The 11,270-nt window shown below is 41.7% G+C and overlaps 1 protein-coding gene across 2 annotated transcripts in view; it reads right to left on the reverse strand.

The window, feature by feature from the left end:
• Positions 1–10,059, reverse strand: part of HTR1F (5-hydroxytryptamine receptor 1F) — a 165,043-nt gene extending 154,984 nt beyond the window's left edge. For both annotated transcript variants that reach the window (XM_027587587.2, XM_027587586.2), the window contains exon 1: positions 9,572–10,059. The gene's annotated coding sequence lies outside the window, so the exon portion shown is untranslated. The remainder of the gene's footprint in view (positions 1–9,571) is intronic.
• Positions 10,060–11,270: the final 1,211 nt, after the last annotated feature.

Here is an 11,270-nt window from a genome sequence, read left to right on the forward strand (position 1 = left end):
TTAGTGTATATACTGGTTTCTACTTATATAAAATCTCTCTCTCAAAGGCAATTTTAGTCCATCAGTTTCTCACCATAAGTGTGTGAATACTCTGATATATACTAATTATAAGATGGAGAAATAACAAAAAGAGAGGAAAGATGCAAGTTGAACTGGAGCCAAAGACCTCTTGAATAGCTAAGAGGCAGACATTTGCAAAAGATGAGTGAGTACCAATAAATCCTGGTTTAACTGAGATAGTTTTGTTCAGTATTAGTTGACATTGTTTTGAAATAGATGACAAGTTGATATAAGGAAAATGTAACCATGTATTGCCCACTTCATAAAAAAACAGAGCGACCACAGCAATGTCAATTTATATTGTATAAAAAAGTAAAGGTAGTTGAACACCAGAGTGGGTTTTTGAGTGAGGTTATATAATATTCCTCTGTTGAGAATTCATTATATAAGAAAACAGCCCATCTGTCTTGGAGATTGTGGGTATAGAAGATTACGTTAGGAAGCTTCTCTGAATTTTTTGGCCTTTTAATTTTGTGAAATAGTTCGAAAGAGTGAAATGCCACAGAGAGAGACACCACTGAATAGAGAAAGAGATGTTTTTGAAATGATTTTTCCAAAATCACTCCCACCCAAGGATTTGTGAAGTGTTCAGGGCTGTGGCTTGCTTCTTTATGGGCACTTTCACGGTGAGCAACAGGGGAGTCAGACAAGTTTGCCTTTGATGCCCTTTGTACCAAACGCTATGGTTCATTCCGTCAGGGGAAACAGAGATGAAAAAGCCTCAATTCTGGTATCCAAGGACTCGTCCATTGGCGAGAAGACATGTCTAAATAAATAAAATACAAATAGCCTGGTGAGTACAGCATAGAAGCTTGCAAAAAGTTCATAACCAGGGATTGGGAGTGAGTTGTTTTCTGGCTAAAGGAAGAGTCTGGAAAGGATAACAAATAAATCTGAATTTTGGTAAATGACTAACAATTTCCCAGGTAGAAGGAAGGACATCCAGAGCTAAGTGAAGAACAGAGAGGAAAACCTCATGTGTCAGATGAGTGTGAGAAGTTCCCTATTGCTGAAGCATGGCTGGCAGGTGGGCAGGGTGGGAGTGGTAGGAAGGAAGCTGGAGCAGAAATCCAGATAAATGAGGGCTAGAAGACGGAGCTAAATAGCTTGGCTTGCTCCCAGAAGGAAATGCGAAGCCACCAAAGGATTTTAAGCATAGGACAGAACTAATTTCTAAAATTAATTTTGTGACAGTATGGGACAAATGACTCATGGGGGCAAATCTTGGTCCAGGGAGATGAGGTTAAAGGTACTTAAAAAGGTCCAGGTCAGGCATATTGAGTTAAAGTAAGTTAAGGGATGATCAGGAAAGTAGATTCAAGGGACCCAACAGACTGACTGAGTTTGGCTGGGTATGCAGAAAAATTTTACAAAAGGAATCCGGGAGTTTCTCTGATGGGATATGGAATATAAGAGACTTCTACATTTAAGGGAGAAAAAAAGATGAGTTAAATTGTGAACCTGTTGACTGGACCTGGAGGTCATTTATCTGTCCATACGGCGATCTCCAGGTCTGTAGCTTAATGAGGAAGTTTGGGCTGGATAGGTACAAGAGGGAAATTTTCCCAAGTCCAAGTCCCACTGGGGCTATACAACATGACGTCACTTGCACTAGGTCATGGCATTAAATAACACTGTATCACAAAGTGAGGAATTCCGTTTTCAATGTTCTTTCCCTTTGGATGAAGCCCTTGAGAGAGTTGCAGTTTGTTGAAGATTTGTTTTTAACTTTTGCTATCTCCCTTATAAGCAGAGGGGAAGTTGGCCTCAGGCTCAAGGCTTTTAGCTGGCAATAAACACCTGATAAAAATTTAATAAGACCACTACTCTTTTTGTTGTATCACTTTTTTTATCATTGCCTATTTTACAGTGATAAAATTATAATTTATTTATATTTTAAGATGTGATTGAAATTAAAGAGAAATTATGTAAAGAAGAAATAATGTAGTGTGAAAATATGGAAAACTCATGAAGGTAGTATGTGCTGGGACTTGGATACAGGGAAAGAGAATCATTAATAGGCAATGTTAGAACTGAGGTTCGTCCTCACTTTTGAAATAACTAGGACCCATCATCTCGTTTGGTGGTAAGTGAAACCACAGTAGGTCATGATATTATTTTATTTTTATTTTTAAAGATTTTTATTTATTTGACAGAGAGAGAGCACAAGTAGGCAGAGCGGCAGTCAGAGCAAGAGGGAGAAGCAGACTTCCACGGAGCAGGGAGCCGGACGTGGGGCTCGATCCCAGGACCCTGGGATCATGACCTGACCCAAAGACAGACACTTAACTGACTGAACCACTCAGGCGCCCCGATATTATTTTATAAGAAGCTGTAGGAAGGATTCCTGATACTCATGGATGCACTTCAGTGAGTCTCTTAATTGACAAAAATTATCTGCAAATATTTCTATCTATGTGCCTTATTTTTCTGGGAAGACATACTATAGTTGTTTGTTCCTTTTTGTTTTTAGATTCTCAAAGGGATCTTTGACCAAAGGGGAATAAGAAAAAAATGGCAGTGAATGGAGAAGAGAGCTAAGGACAGACAGTGGAAGAGGGTCACTGGATGAATGGAGAAGTAAAGGTCAAAGACAAAGCAACTGGACAAAGAGAGTGCTGTCACTAACCTTCTTCAAGAGCAAGAAAGGTATCTTTGAGTCTAATGGAAGAGAAAGCATGGATGGTTAATAGTTAACTTTGTCAACTACTCCTACATAGTTTAGCAAGCTAAGGTTTCAGTGATCAGTAGCCTCTGGTTTTAAAAATATGACGACAGTGGCCCCAGGAGCTTCACGGGGTGGTAGGGGTGGAAGTCAGGCTATGGTGGGAAAGGAATTAATGGGAGGGGAGGAGATGCGGCAAGAAATAAAAATTGGTTTTCTTCTAGAAGTTGGCTGAGAAAAGGAGTGACATGACAGCATGAAGCAAGGTTCAGATTGGAATGGGGCAGTTGTAGGATCCAGAGCAGAGGGGGAGGTCAGCTTGACTATAGCATTGGAGGGGAGGAGAGTAGCCAAGAAGTTAAATATACAAGAGTCAGAAGAGGGGAGGGAGATTCATTCCTGGGAGTGTCTGAGTTCTTAGTAAAGAAGAATCATCCTGAGAGCAAAGGGGGCAGGGACAGAGACAGAGCTAGGAGACGGGTGGCAAGCTGTGCTCAGGCTGCTTTGGAGAACTGGAGAGTGCCAACTACTGGTAAAAAATGCCAACCATTGGTAAGAAAACCTTTGATGAGAGATTAAGTGTCCAAATGACATTAGAACTAAGACTTTACAGTAGCATCAATTAGAAGAGCTTATACAGGGAAATAATCAAAACCTCAATGAGATACCACCTCACACCAGTCAGAATGGCTAAATTTAACAAGTCTGGAAACAACAGATGTTGGCGGGGATGCGGAGAAAGGGGAACCCTCCTACACTGTTGGTGGGAATGCAAGCTGGTGCAGCCACTCTGGAAAACAGTATGGAGGTTCCTCAAACAGTTGAAAATAGAGCTACCCCATGACCCAGCAATTGCACTACTGGGTATTTACCCTAAAGATACAAATGTAGTGATCCGAAGGGGTACGTGCACCCCAATGTTTATAGCAGCAATGTCCACAATAGCCAAACTGTGGAAAGAGCCAAGATGTCCATCAACAGATGAATAGGTAAAGAAGATGTGGTTTGTATATATACATATCTATCTACCTATCTATCTATCTATCTATCACATATGGAATGGTGGTATGTGGTGGTATGGAATATTATGCAGCCATCAAAAACCCCCAAAATCTTGCCATTTGCAACGACATGGATGGAACTAGAGGGTATTATGCTAAGCGAAATAAGTCCGAGAAAGACATGTATCATATGACCTCACTGATAATGAGGAATTCTTAATCTCAGGAAACAAACTGAGGGTTGCTGGAGTGGTGGGGGGTGGGAGGGATGGGGTGGCTGGGTGATGGACATTGGGGAGGGTATGTGCTATGGTGAGCGCTGTGAATTGTGTAAGACTGATGAATCACAGACCTGTACCTCTGAAACAAATAATACATTATATGTTTAAAAAAAAAAGAAGATAGTAGGAAGGGAAAAATGAAGGGGGGGGAATCAGAGGGGGAGACGAACCATGAGAGACGATGGACTCTGAGAAACAAACTGAGGGTTCTAGAAGGGAGGTGGGGGGGGATGGGTTAGCCTGGTGATGGGTATTAAAGAGGGCACGTTCTGCGTGGAGCACTGGGTGTTATACACGAACAATGAATCATGGAACACTACATCAAAAACTAATGATGTAATGTAGGGTGATTAACATAACATAATAAAATAAAATTAAAAAAATGAAAAAGTAGGATACAAGATTGTCAGTATAGTAAACTCCCAACTGTATACAGGGTCCAACTGTATCGAGTGTCCAATAGTAGAAATGTGATGATACATACACTTTATACCCATCTATGGTTATAGTATTAAAATGAGAAAATCTATATGCAAAAGAGAAAATAATTAGAGGGATGGCCCCTTATGTCCTAGGTAGCCTACTTTAGGGGAAGATCTGAGAAGTTTATGTACACTATAAGGAAAGATGTAATGAAGCTGGAGAACTTGAATTAAATATAAAACATACTTTAAAGTTTGACAGCATGAGTCTGCTCCTGATGTAATTTTATTTATTTTTTGTCACTGATTGATAAATTCTATGACAATAATAAACAATGCAATTGTTAAAAAAAAAAAAAAAAAGAGCTTATACAAATGTCCCAGGCAGCACTTAGCCCTAGGAATGTAAGGAGGCTGACCGAAGGACTGATACAGGTCTGGGGCTTTGTAGGAAAGGGCACTGTCCCTAATCCTAGTGTTGCTAGTTCTTTCCCTTACTAGGTTCTGCAGTCCTACCCCCTACCAACTATTAAACAACTTTGCTCCCATAGTTCTCTCCTTTTTTCAAAATCAACTCTTCCTTCTGCTGGTTCATTCTCATTGGTCTAATACCATTAAAGTTCCCATTTTAAAAACAAATCTCCATGGCCTGCTGTAGCTACGTTTAATCCTCTTCCTGAAAGAGCTATTTTATACAGAGTTTTCACTTCCTCACCTCCCAATCTTTCCTTTTTCCTCATTATTATTTTACATTACAATTTTCTTTTAGATTTGTGTATAAAATTTTATTTAGTATTTTGAATAACTATGTGCACATAACTCAAAGATATTAAAGTATATAGAAGATGTTGTCTCTCTCCTATTATTGCACCCTACTGCTCAGTTTTCCTCCCTACAGGCAACCACTATTATCTATTTTTTTATATATGACTTCATATATAGGTTCATTTTTCTGTTCCTTAATAAATAACATACCATGCACACCAGATTGTAACTTTTTCTCTTTAACATACTTTGAAAATCTTTTCACATTAGTACATAGAAGGCTGCCTTAATAATTTTAACAGCTGGATAGTATTGCATTGAATGAATGTGCATACTTTATTTGGCTTGTTTTCTATTCACAGGTATTTATTGCATTCAATTGTTTACCTGTATAAAAAGCTGCAAGGAGTACCTTGGAACATAAATGATCTTTCGTAAGCGCAAATAAAACTGTAAGATAAATTCCTTGGACTGGAATCACAAGGTCACCAGTCTTTGTTCAGTCCTTATCGCTCAATCTTTTATCACCACCATTTCAACTGAAATAGCTCTTACCAAGGCCAAATAAATTTCAAGGTAATTCTGTGTCTTCATATAACTTAACTCTTCTGCAGCACTGGACATAGCTGATCCTCACTTCTTCCTTCTTAAAAAATACTTTCTTCTTCTGGCTTCCATGATACTACACACTTCTGGATTTCCCCCTATTGCACTGACTGCTCCTTCTGTTTCCTTTTCTAGCTCCCACTCTTTCCAGTGTCCGTATTTTGGATTGTTCTAGAGCTCTTTTCTCAGTCTGATGCTTTAAATACATTTTCTCCTTAAATCATTTCATAAAGTCCCATTGTTCTAAATATCATTTACACAGTAGTGACTTACACATTTTTATCTCCAACTCTGACTTTTCCCCTGAGCTCTGTCCTAACTACTCTTGCGATGCTTGCATCTGAAGGTCTGATAGGCTGCTCAAAACTTAACTGCTTTTCCTTATTCTTCCCATATCCGTTGGTGACAACTGCACTCTTTCAGCTGCTCTGATCATATATATAGGCATGAACCTTGATTCCTTTCCTTCTGTCAGCAACCACATCTCATATGTCATGAAGTCTTGTCACCTTTACCTCCAAATATATCCAGGGTTTGGCATATCCACTGCTATCACCCTAGTCAAAGATGAGGCTAGGAAACTAATAGCTTCATAACAGCCTCCTTTTTTTTTCCCTCTTATTTTTAAAAAATTATTTCAGCACAACAGCCAGAGGATCCTGGTAAAACTGTTCCCCACTAGAAATGCTTTAATAGCCTCCTATTGTACATAGAAGAAAATAGAAACTCCATACCATGGGTTAAAAGGCCACCTATTACTTCTGAGAGAAGAAAACACCATCAAGAAATTGGAGAAATTATCAGATCAATACAGTCCCCCCGCTTTAATACGTATGTGCACTCATTGATGTAATTTTTCTTATTTATGTTCGGTCCTAGGCTCTGACATTTCTCTTTGTACCTTTTCAAGTGGAAGTAATACTTGCTTTTTAAAAAAGATTTATTTATTTATTTGAGAGAAAGAGAGCGGGGGTGGGGGTGGGGGGGTGGGGAGGGATAAAGGGAGAGGAGGAGAGAATCTCAAGCAGACCCCCTGCTAAGCATGGAGCCACAAGCAGGGCTAGATCTCACCCCTGAGATCATGACCCTGAGATCAAACCCAAGCTGAAACCAAGAGTCAGGCAGTTAACCGACTGTACCACCCAGGTACTTCTCGAGTAGAAGTAATAATTTCTGTTACAGATGCCAGTTTTGAGTTTCCCTAGTACACTTGAAGAGTTCATCACTTTTAGAGCCTAAGTGAGTATTTCTTTTCTGTCTAATTTAAGGCTGAGGGAATGGAAAAAAAAAGCAAGGTTTCTCACTGTGGGGTACAGGAATTATGTTTCAATATCAGATCACTGCAGATGCTTCACTATGGGTCTCAGGACTCTATTACCTAAGGATTATTAGTGCTTTCAGTTAACAGCAATCAGGAAGCAACAAACTACATCTTGTTTACTCTGCCTCAAACAGTATCCCTCCCACTTCTTAAATTCATATTGAAAAAAAGAGAATCCTGCCATGGTCTTTTAAATATTACCATATCCATGTTGTTTTACACTAGCCATTTATTACTAATATACTAGAAAGTGCCCTTTAAAAATCTTTGATTTCAGTAATAGTTAATCAAAAGGGACCATACTTACTAGATAAGAAAATTCAAACTATCACTAAACTCATTTCCAGTTAAGAATTATGCTGTAATTTTGCAAGTCTTTTAAAAGAGATATGCACCCAATTCTAAACTAAAAGCAAAAAAAAAAAATTGCTAGGAAAGTTGTGGTATATTATTTTTATTAGCAGCTTTATGATAGTCTTTATAAGAACAATATGCTTAAGAATTTTATAAAATGAGCTAAGTAACATATTTATTTATTTAAAACTGAAAAAGCTGCCTTTACAAATGTGCTATTGCTCAATCCCAGGCATCTATAAAACTTGCCTAATGAGATAAAGTCTCAAAATTTGCATTATGCTTCAAGTCTTCCTTCCAACAGAGATCTTTATATACTGTTGAAAGGGAACACACCCTTGATATAACTAAGTTCATTAACTCTGTAATCAGCCTCAGTGGAGCAGATTTGACAAATGATTCGCACTGACCAGAGGAGGTATGGGAAAATACATTAAAATATCTTGGACAAGATAAGTTATTTTTCACATCTGGGAACTCCTAAGCTTATACCAGGCAAGTATAACATTTGTTTTAGAAACATCTGAGTTTAATGAACAATCTACCTAAAGCATAGAAAAACACTTCTGGTTGGAAATAATGAATAACTACTTTTGTTATCAAGACCAACTGTGACACACAGATTTGAATGGGTTGGAGAGGAGCAAGAACTACGCTTGCCTTGGAGAAGACACACAGTGATGATGCTCAAACCTGCCTATGAATTTGGAGAGGGAGAAAGGGAAAGAGAAGGAGGAACAGCATTTGTAAGCCCAGAGGGATGGAGAGGTTTCCTCAGGTTTGCTCTGGCTCTTGACACTCCCGCTCCGCAGTGAAAACCAGCTTAAGAGTCCAGTCCTCCTTCGTCAGCAAATACATGGACAAAAGGCGCAACACAAACATAAGGATTTAGGTTTTTGATCACCAAATCAAATCTCAAAGATTTGAATATAAATGGAACCAGAGTAAAACCCATCTCGAACTTGTTTCCTTTTCCTGGCTTTTGGTATAGCACAGCCACTAAAATTTAGTCAAACTGCAATGATTACATAGATATTCCAGAAAAAATGATATGAGTGGCTGATGACTCTTCCTCCTTATGTAATCTTAAATGTTCACTGAACTAATCAGCTTAACTATATTAACAATCGTCCAAGTGCCAGGGAAATACTTCACATGCAGAAAACGAAGTCTTCTCAAGGTTTCTTCCAAGGTGCGTGGAAGTGCATCCTTAGCTCTCAACCAGTGTGCTATCAGGGGCCGCCTCTTTCGTGCAAGTGGAAATAACCCAGAAGCACCATTCAGCATTTGAGGCACCCAAAATGCTCCACTCCGAACACATTCTCTCATCTCCTGCGTTTCATTTCTTAACTTTCCGGGCTCACAGATGCGGCTTTCCTAGCCCCTATGGGGACCGGAACCCTGAATAACAACCCTCATTCTGACCCCTTTCTCCTTTACGCAATCGCCCCTCTGAACAGGATCCTTCTTCGGGCAGGACCTGCAACCGCCCAGGCACCTTGCGGCCGCGAGGTGGAAGCTCTCTCTTGCCCTTTACCTCAGTAGTTCGTATCCGCGGGAAATCAAGTTAGAAAACTGCAACCTTTTATTCCGATACGCCTCCTCCCGGCTCCTCACATTTCTCTAACCATTTTCCCCAGACTCATCCCACCGGGGGATGGATTCGAACTCTTTACTGTCCTTCCAGTGCTGGATTCTGGCCGGTGCCCGGTCTCTCTCCACCCCAGCGGCTCCTCAAGGTAGGAGCGCCGGAAGCCTGCACCCGAAGTGGGGTGTCGCGGACTCCGACCACCACCCCTTGCCCTTGGGCCTAGGTCGGGCCCCTCCCTCCCAGCCTGGGGCACCTGCTCCGCCCAGGACCACTCCTGCTTCCTGCAACTTCGCCCCCAGGGAGCAGAGGTTGCGGGCTGAGTGGGCAAGGGAAATTCTTGAATTCCAGCGCTGCTCGTTCACCCCAAAGAAGTGTCGGAAAGGAATGGGGCTCCAGCCCCGCAGGGCTTTCTGGTCCGCCCGCCGAGGACGGACACTGCCCGGGGCTTCCCCCCGGCTCCGCCTCCCCACTTGCGCGAGGGCTCCGGCTCGACCCGCACACTCACCGGAGCGCTGCCCCGCAGCAGTCGGGAGACGGGAAGGCGGTGCTCTGGCGGGGGCTACCGTGCGGGGCGCCGGCCGCCGCCGGGCGGAGAGTGGCGCGTCCGGGCTGCTCTCGGGGCCGCGGGCTGGCTGCGCGCTGCGGGACTCGGGTGCCGCGCCCGGTTGAGTCCGGAGCGCGGGCTGGCAGTCGCCAGAGGCTCGCCACCACCCCTAACACTCCTTTCTTCTTGCCTTCATCTCTTCCAACACCCCTTTCTCATCTTGCTTCTCTCACTTTTCCCCCTTCCTCCCTCTTCTCTCAGCCGTCTCCTCCCTCGTCTTGCACTGGTGCGTGGTGAAGGGCGGGGGAGGGAAAAAGTACCCTCTCTTTAACTTGAGTGATACCTTGGAGATTATCTCTTCATGGAATCTGGAAATGACGCGAACACCTTTCCGAAAACATCTAGAATAAAACGAGTTTAGTCTCCTTTTCCTTTTGGTTCTCCTTCCAAGTCAGTCTCTCTCTCTCCCTCTCTGTCTCTTTTGATGGAGTGGCTAGGAATGAGGTGAGGTCAGATAAGGAAAGGGAAGAAGTGGTCAGAGGCAGGATGACAAAGGAGATAGGCCAGGGTAATGGGACCTGAGTTTACTCAAGGCTTTATTCTAAGGCATCCATTGTGGTTTATTCTCCAGGTTCTTAGAATACATCTCTAGTGTTTCGATCTGGATGTGACCTTGAGAAAATACTTGACCTTTCCTGTTGCTGGCCTCAAATCATTTTTCCAGACTAATGTTTTATAGCCCAGGAGACGGTCTCTTCAGGGGTAGCCTACCAGGAACTCCCCTAGAAACCAGAGTGCTTCTGGGAAGGTGGCAGTTCTCCAGCAGTGGAACAGATCTCCAAAGCAAGGAAGGATGGGACAGATTTTTTTTGTACAGAGCCCCACCCCCACAGTTCACAGATTGCCCCTCCCACACCCTGGGCCTGCCTTCTATATCCTTTTCCCCAGAAAGGAACTCCTGTTACTGAAGATCCTTTCTGCTCTCCCACTTCTCAATACTTTCTGCCTCCCAAAGACCATCTTCTTTATAGATAAAACCTGTATTTTCCAGCCCATCTTTCTTCTGTTGGTGAGGTCATCTTTGTTTTTTGGAATCACATATTTAAATGAGATATTGCATAAAAACACTAAACATGATGCTTGGCACTTAGTCATCAAGAAATGTTAGCCAAATGTTACCCAAATTATGGGTAATGATTTCAGATTATCATTGGCATTTATTTCATGTTTTTATTCTCTCACATAATTCTGAAACAAGGGAACTTGATTCTCTGTGCCATGATTTGCAGTTTCAGCCCTCGTCCCTTATAACTATGTGGTAAATGGCTACTCATTTAGGAAAGCATAGTGAAAATAATCACAGAGGAAGTCAAGATTTATAACTTTCCTAATAGAACACAGTAATTTCCCCAGAAGATATAATATTGACCACCTTGATTTTACACTTGTATCCAGAGTAATTTGTAATATATCTTGTAGATGACAGCCATGGGAAGAATCCAAGGTTATACCATCTCAACAAACAAATGGGGAATGTATCCACCTACACAGAGGGATGTTCCCAGATACCGTGTGTGGACTTGTGGTATTGGAGTCGCCAATTCTAAAGTACACCCTAGGGAGTAAATGATATGTATTAGGTGAAGATGTGGGAAAGACC

Source organism: Zalophus californianus, chromosome 1 (genome assembly GCF_009762305.2).
Source record: "Zalophus californianus isolate mZalCal1 chromosome 1, mZalCal1.pri.v2, whole genome shotgun sequence".
NCBI classification, from domain to species: domain Eukaryota; kingdom Metazoa; phylum Chordata; class Mammalia; order Carnivora; family Otariidae; genus Zalophus; species Zalophus californianus.